The 7,500-nt window shown below is 37.5% G+C and overlaps 1 long non-coding RNA gene across 1 annotated transcript in view; it reads right to left on the reverse strand.

The window, feature by feature from the left end:
- Window positions 1–7,500, reverse strand: part of LOC144970052 (uncharacterized) — a 101,601-nt gene that overhangs the window by 93,369 nt on the left and 732 nt on the right. Inside the window, exon 2 of the long non-coding RNA XR_013644900.1 lies at window positions 4,308–5,213. This is a non-coding gene — a long non-coding RNA (uncharacterized LOC144970052). The remainder of the gene's footprint in view (window positions 1–4,307; window positions 5,214–7,500) is intronic.

Consider the following 7,500-nt stretch of genomic DNA (forward strand, 5'->3'; position numbering starts at 1 on the left):
CATACACACACACATACACACACACACACACCTCTCTCTCTCTCTCTCTCTCTCTCTCTCTCTCTCTCTCTCTCTCTCTCTTGTGTGCGTGAATTATGAAAGATGAGAGAGAGAGGAGAAAGAGAGAAGAAGAAGAGAGAAAAGATGAGAGAGAAGAGAAGAGAGAGAGAAGAAGAAGAGAGAGAGAGAGAGAGAGAGAGATGAAGAGAGAGAGAGAGAAGAGAAAGAGAAGATAGAGAGAGAAGAGATGAAGAGAGAGAAGGAGAGAGCTAGAGAGAGAGACGAAAGAGAGAGAGAGAAGAGAGAGAGAGAGTAGAGAAGAGAAGAGAGAGAGAGAGAAGACAAAGAGAGAGAGAGAGAGAGAGAGAGAGGAGAGAGAGAGAGAGATGGAGAGAGAATGAAGAGAAAGAAGAGAATTCACAAAGGTGACGGTCGTTTATTCCAGATTCACCTTGTTCGATGAAGAATCGGGAGTCGAAATCGCCGGAATCGAAGTCTCGACGACGAATAGAAGAGTAAAGGAAGGTGCCCCATATGTAAACAATAACATTTGACGTCAAACGTGACCCAGATTTTTTTATAAATGACCCGAACTATGCTGCAGTTGACCTTTAGTAATGTCATGCGCATCCAACCAACTTTTTGTTTACATGTTGCTAAGGCAGCAAACTGAAGCTGGTCGTGAATAAATTCCAGCTGTTTACTCCGAGCCTGAGATAGCTAGGGAGGCCACGATCATATTATTTATAGCCCAAATGCTCCTTTTATTTTGTAGGAAAACCATAATCATGGTTCCCCCTCCTCCCGTAAACAAAACCATATCTATGTTCAGGGAAACTAAGATTGTTGCTTGTTTTTGGTTAAGGTGGACCGTACTTTTTTTTTTTTTTTTTACAGCGTATCAAATGATCAAAGTCAAAGCATACGGTCAATGCAATGAAGAGAGTAAATTCGAATCTATCTCCTATCTCTTCGCTCAGATGACCATTTTGAACAGAAGACTACTACTACGTACTTCTACTATAACTGCACTACCACTACTGTATTATAACCACTGATACCACAAAACTAGACTGAACTAACGGACCGTATGGCTCAGCGGTACGGTTTTCGTCTTGTCACAAAAGTCGAGCAATGCCAATGCTAAGTGTGATCAGTAATAGGATGGATGACTAATCGTGAAAAATTGTGGTCCCCGCGTTGTTTCCCTGGCTAAGGCACTTTACCGCTTACCCCACTCGATTGAATGAGTATCTGGCTACAGAAATGACGGGTAGTGACAGGTTTAGTACACAAGGGTCGCTTAACAGGCTGTATGACAAAGAAATATGGTTCCATACGGCTTGTTGAAGTGGGGGGGGGGGGGGGGGGGGGGGATAAATATGAAACATTGTGAAGCGCATTGCTCACGGCTATCTGAATCTTTAGAAATGCGCTGTATAAATATTCATATTTATGTACTTGGTCCAACTGTTACTATTTCTACTACTAGACCTCTACTACTAATATTATTATTAATAACAATAATAATAATAATAATAATAATAATAATAATAATAATAATAATAATAATAATAATAATAATAATAATAGTTATTATTATTGTTGTTGTCAATATCATCGTTTAATGGTAAAAGTGTTAAAGATACTTGCAAAATGTTGGTGTTGTGTGTGTTTGTAGCAATCGGCCTCCAGCGACGCAACTCTGTCTACAAGAGACGCACAAGACCGTGGCACTAAACATCCCTGGCATGCATTTAGTCATACAACATGAAAGCAACATTCACGGTAGCGTTAACTACGTCAAAGTCAAAGACAAATCAATAGTGACATACAACCAGGACATGACAGTAAGTGAGGTGGAAATTCTCAGAATTGAAGGCAGACACTTCAATGTGATATCTGTCAACAAACCTCCACCAACGCCATTCAAGTGGCCAGTTACATCCACCACTAGTGAGAAACCAATGATTGTGATAGGTGACTTTAACAGCCACAGCACCAAATGGGGATACAATGAGAACAACGAAGATGTAGATACTGTTGAGGAATGGGCTGACCAATATAATCTGACACTCTTCTATGACGCATGAATCATCCTTTTCAAGCGCTCGCTGGAGAACAGGTTACAACCCAGACCCTGCATTTGTGTCTTCCAGCCATGTCAAAAACTGTCGGCAACCCCATACCAAAATCACAATCCGGACCAATCGCCATTGAGGTAGGATCAGTCATCTCTACGAGAACAAACAAATTACATGAACTGTGTTCGTGGACCTGGCAGCTGCCTATGACACAGTAAATCACAGGAAACTGCTCCTAAAGGTTGCAAGGGTAACTCGTAACACAAAAATAGTTGCAATAATAAAATCCCTTATGTCAAACCATCACTTTTTTGTGGAAATGGATGGGAAGAAAAGCAGATCACAAAAGAACGGACTCCCTCAAGGATCGGTAATTGCACCTATCCTTTTCAACGTTTATACCAATGACCAACCTCAGTTCGAGAACATCCAGGGGTTTCTATATGCTGATGATCTGTGTCTCGCGTCCCAGGCCTCTGATTTCAAGACCATTGAGGAGAGACTAACGGATGTCCTGGAGCCACTCTCTGAGCCCACATTTAAAGAACTCACAAAATGCTAACCCAGGAAAAACTCAAGAGTGTGCTTTCCATATAAAGAGCCGCCAAGTCTAAAGAAAACAGGAAACTGAACATCTCCTGGAATGGGGACATATTGGAGAACAACACATTCCCCGTGTACCTCGGTGTTACCGTAAACCGCACAATGTCCTTTTCTCAGAACGCAAAGAAACAAAAGCAAAGGTGGCCAAAAGAAACAACTTCCTAAGAAAAGAGAAGAAAAACTTACACGGGGAGCAGATCAGAAAACAGTCAGGACAACCATACTAGCCCTCTGCTATTCAACAGCCGAAAAGGTCTCACCAGTCTGAGTAAGATCCTGCCATGTCAAAATAACACCTGCCGGATCATTAGAGTAACTTGAAACCGACTGCAGTTCCAGTCCTCCATCGGCTGGCTGGCATTGCACCTCCCCACATTCGAAGAGCCACTGCTTCCAAAGCCCAGAAATATAAACAGAAAATGGACCCAAGGCACCCCCAACATGACCACAGCCCAATAAAAAGTAGACTGAAGTCGAGAAAGAGCTTCATGACGGAAGAAAGCATCAACCCTGACCATGCAGCTGTATACAGGATTTCCACACAGAGTGGGACAATCATGCAAATGAAGCTGTTGGAGATCCGAGAGAAGAACTGTCCTACGGAACCGAGCTCCCCAGGAATGAATTGGTAACACTGAACACAGCACGGGCAAAACTTGTGAGAACAACTGGTGGCATGAAAAAGTGGGGGCTGGCTGAGACTAGCTTGTGTACATGTGAATGCCCAGAGCAGACATCCTTAGAGAATGCCAGGATGGGCTCAGCTGCACTGACCATGACCTAAGAGTCTGCTCCCCAATGCTGTGGAGTGAGTTTGGTGTTGGTGCGACAAGCTATGATGATGATGACTTGCAAAATTAATAAGTCTTACACCTGGCAACGTATAAAAAAAAAAGTAAGATGACAAAGATTAAGATTAGAATGTTAGGATGATGATCTTTTTAATATCAAAATACTTTTGTAACCCGGCATTGCTAACTTTCATGTGTAACCCAGAATGAAAAGTTATTACAAAAGACGAATGCAAGATATTTAGATAAATTGCTAGTCTATCATTGTGGTAGACGTAAATGTATTAAACTTACATATCCAATAACCTGTAGGTTAACAGAGAAGGAAGGGCGCACAAGTTCATTGTAATTTGAAATTGAGGAGTTGGAGTTGGAAGAAAGTTGATTTGCATTGAGTCAGAATTCAATCAAGTCTTAGATTGAAGAAAAAAGCCCAAAGAATCTTTCTTTAAAACAAGAAACAAAAAAAAAACCCCAAAAAAACCTACAGCGTGCACCAGAATGAATAAAACAGGACAGTCTTTAAACTGCATCAATGGAAATCACATCTTGCATACAAGACCTCTAGTGCTATTGTGAGGACTGGTTCTCAGTCTCACCCGTCCTGCCGTATCTGAGGGCCATAACACAACTTGTGAAATCGAAATAAATTAAAAGCAGATTATAAATTTATATCACTTTTATTGTCATTTCATTCATATTCATGTTATTCAAACTGAAAATCATTTTTAAAAATATAGATAAGATGTTTCTCCATTATAAAGGTATGCTTGTATTCTCATCCTGTGAAAGAGAAAGAAAAAAAATAAAGAAAATTGATAATTATTACTGAAACTGTGTAGTTCCATTTTTTAAAATCTGTGATTTAAGAGCCTTAGCAAAAGCTTTGATTAAGAAAGGTTCTGATATGCAACATCACATGGTCCCATCTATCAAATTCTACTACCATTACAAATCAGCTACATAAATAGATTCATCAGTACTCTTATCTTGTTGATAAATTAAATTATAAATATAGAAAAGGATATAATAAACTTTTAAAAATAATTAGAAAGTTAAATGGTAGACAAGATAAAGAGATATTTGCCTATTTCTTTTTAAATTTCTTATTCATAACCAAGGAAGCAGGTTTCTTTTGCTATATTCTTCTTGACTTCCCTATGTAAATGTTTCTTTCGAGTGTATAACAAGCTCACAGGGCATTTGTATAAAGAAACAGGAGCCAATACCATTAAAATGGAGATACCACTGCCAAAAATTACAACGGGATAGAAATGCATTGGTTTTAACGTGTATTAGACGCTGTCATTAGAAAAAAGTTTTTTAAAATCTTTACAAACTACAGTAAGCTGCTTTTAAAATTAAGAAACGCTCGAAAGCAAAATATGGTCCTGTTCTCTCAATCACCGCTCTCTAGTCTCTAGATTATACTTGGTAGGTCAATAAAGCTGAGAGGTTTTATGAAGAATATAGAATAAAAACATTAATTCCATTAAAAAAACATAGAAGGGTCCATAATGATATATGAGGAACTCTATAAGATACAGTAACAAATGAAAGCCATTTTGATAATCTTGAAGGATATGACTCAATGATGATGATGATGATAATAATAATAATAATGATACTTCTTCCTGAATATAAATTGTTTAATTCCCATGGTATAGGCAGGCCAATGCTTCCAGAACAATTAAAGGAATGCAGAGACTCATTCTTGTTGTAATGTTATTTAGATCTGAAAAAAAAAGATAAGCATGGCATCCTAAACCATTTTCCCATGGTCCCATAAAAAGCAATATCATCTCACACAAAATCATAAAGTAAAATTCATATGGACCAACCAATGAATAAAAGTTATAATTATCTTATTTTATCAATTATTATCATTGGATTTATTTAACTTTATATTTATTATTATTAATTAAATGCCAATTTGAAATTAAGATAGCAATGTTTGAATGAATAACTGGATCTAACTCTACAAGTAAAATGTAAATGTGCAACTTATTCAGAGTTCATCAAGCACTTGTTACAGTCTGTTGCTTCATGTTACAGGAAAAACTCCAGTTCCATGAGCCTTATGACTCTAAAGGACCAATTATTTCAAAGTAAGATGAAATACCATTTATTGTTTAAAGAAAGTTATCAAGCACTATTTAAGGTCTGTTGCTTCATGTTACAGAAACAGGAATAACTCCAGTTCCATGAGCCTTATTACTCTAAAGAACCACTTATTTCAATGTAAGAAGAAATACCATTCAATGTTGAATATATAGACATGACCTATTTCTTAATGGTTTGCTTATATTCAATAAAAACATTAGAAAACATAATGGACCTGGAACTCAGATACCACTAGGTTGTTAAAACTAAAACCGTTGTGTCAGGTCTAATTTTATCAGAGATTTATGATCATGAAGGCAAGATTACATAACCAATGTCGATTAGCTTTTAAAAAATGGGCTTTTATTTACCTTCTGGTGAACTCATTTGATCAGTATTTCCTGTATTTAACTTTTTGATCACATAAGAAAAGTCTAATAAACATTGAATATTTTTTAATGCCTCTAGATTTCACTTTAAAGTCAAATAAAATATCTGATCACAAATAAAATTTTGATAATTCGATCAATAGAGAGAGCTTTTCAAAATTGTTGGCTTATCATTCCTCAGGCAAAATTTAGATAAGACATCATGTCACATATCATGGTGTTTCCTATGAATTACAAAATCCTAAAAAGCTTCTTCTTCATAAAAAAACGTATGAAATAAAATTAGGTAATCTAAAGTAATCAGAGAGGTTTAGTTTTCATTTCAATCCAAGGTAAATCCGTAAAGAGTTGTGGGACCAGGCCCTACTTGATCATTACCCCCAAAATAGATTGAACTAACAGGGATGTGTATAAGTATAAAACTGTAACAAAACCCCACGACCCCCCCCCCCCCCCCCCACAACACTCATACAAAAACTTAAACACAGTTTTTTTCATTTTCATTTCTCTTGAGCCAAGGGAAACTCGTTGCTCATTTTAGCTGCACAGATTCATTCAATCGCTCCCCCCCCCCCCCCCTTTTTTTTTAAATCTTTTTTTTTTTTTGAGCGAGTCTATTCTTTTATCCTTTTTTGTTTGGCCTTGTTCCGTTTCTGAGCATGAATTTCTTAAAATTGTTTTTATTTTTTTTTAAATAAAAAAATATTGTTGTTTTTTTTTCCTCTATCGGTCTGGGAATAACCAATTTTCGTTATTGGCAGACCCTGTCTGGGAATAATCATAGCGACGACGAAAATATCAGACCGCACTCCCTGCATTTTACAATTGTATGTTTTCTTTCACAGAGCTACCGACCAAATAAGGCGAAACGGCTTGGAAGATCCAAAACGTCATACATGTAGTTTGACACCTGCCAAATATCAAAGATGCGAGAAGGGGTTGAGTGGGACATTTTCTTTTCCCAGACATTCTCATTTTTTCACCCCTTCCTCCCTCTCTGCCATTCCTTATCCCATCGACTCTCAGCAAAAACAATAACAACAAGTCTTATGTGGCAAAAACGGCTACCAACTTAAATCCCTCAAACAACACAAGATATTGAAAATCGGTGGCAGAGACCCTTTGTCTTGTTCCTTTTCCAGTTCCAGTCATGAATAGATAATGAGAGAATGAAGACTGTTTCGAAATCTATTATTATTATCAGGTCAGGAAAGAGCGAGAGTCAATAAAATATGACAAGCGGTGAAAGCTACGCGCCACGAAAGATGAGGATTTAAAAAAACAACTTTTGTTGAGATTTCAACTACTGAGGAGGGGGGTGTCTGCTCTTTTTTTTTGTTCCTTTCTGTTTTGTTTTTCGGTCAAGTTATGACTGACGCTGACACTGACACACGTTCTAGACTGTAAACGTTACCCATAAAATGTCATAAATTACGAAAAGTGTGTTCTCTCACAGAGTAGTATTCGAATCACTCACTGAATGAGCATGAAGCAGACATGAGTGAAGGAAACGTAAACTCTGTAAGTGAG

The sequence above is a fragment of the Berghia stephanieae genome, chromosome 4, assembly GCF_034508935.2.
Source record: "Berghia stephanieae isolate SIO BIC M18660-M18661 chromosome 4, UCSD_Bste_1.3, whole genome shotgun sequence".
In the NCBI taxonomy this organism is placed as follows: domain Eukaryota; kingdom Metazoa; phylum Mollusca; class Gastropoda; order Nudibranchia; family Aeolidiidae; genus Berghia; species Berghia stephanieae.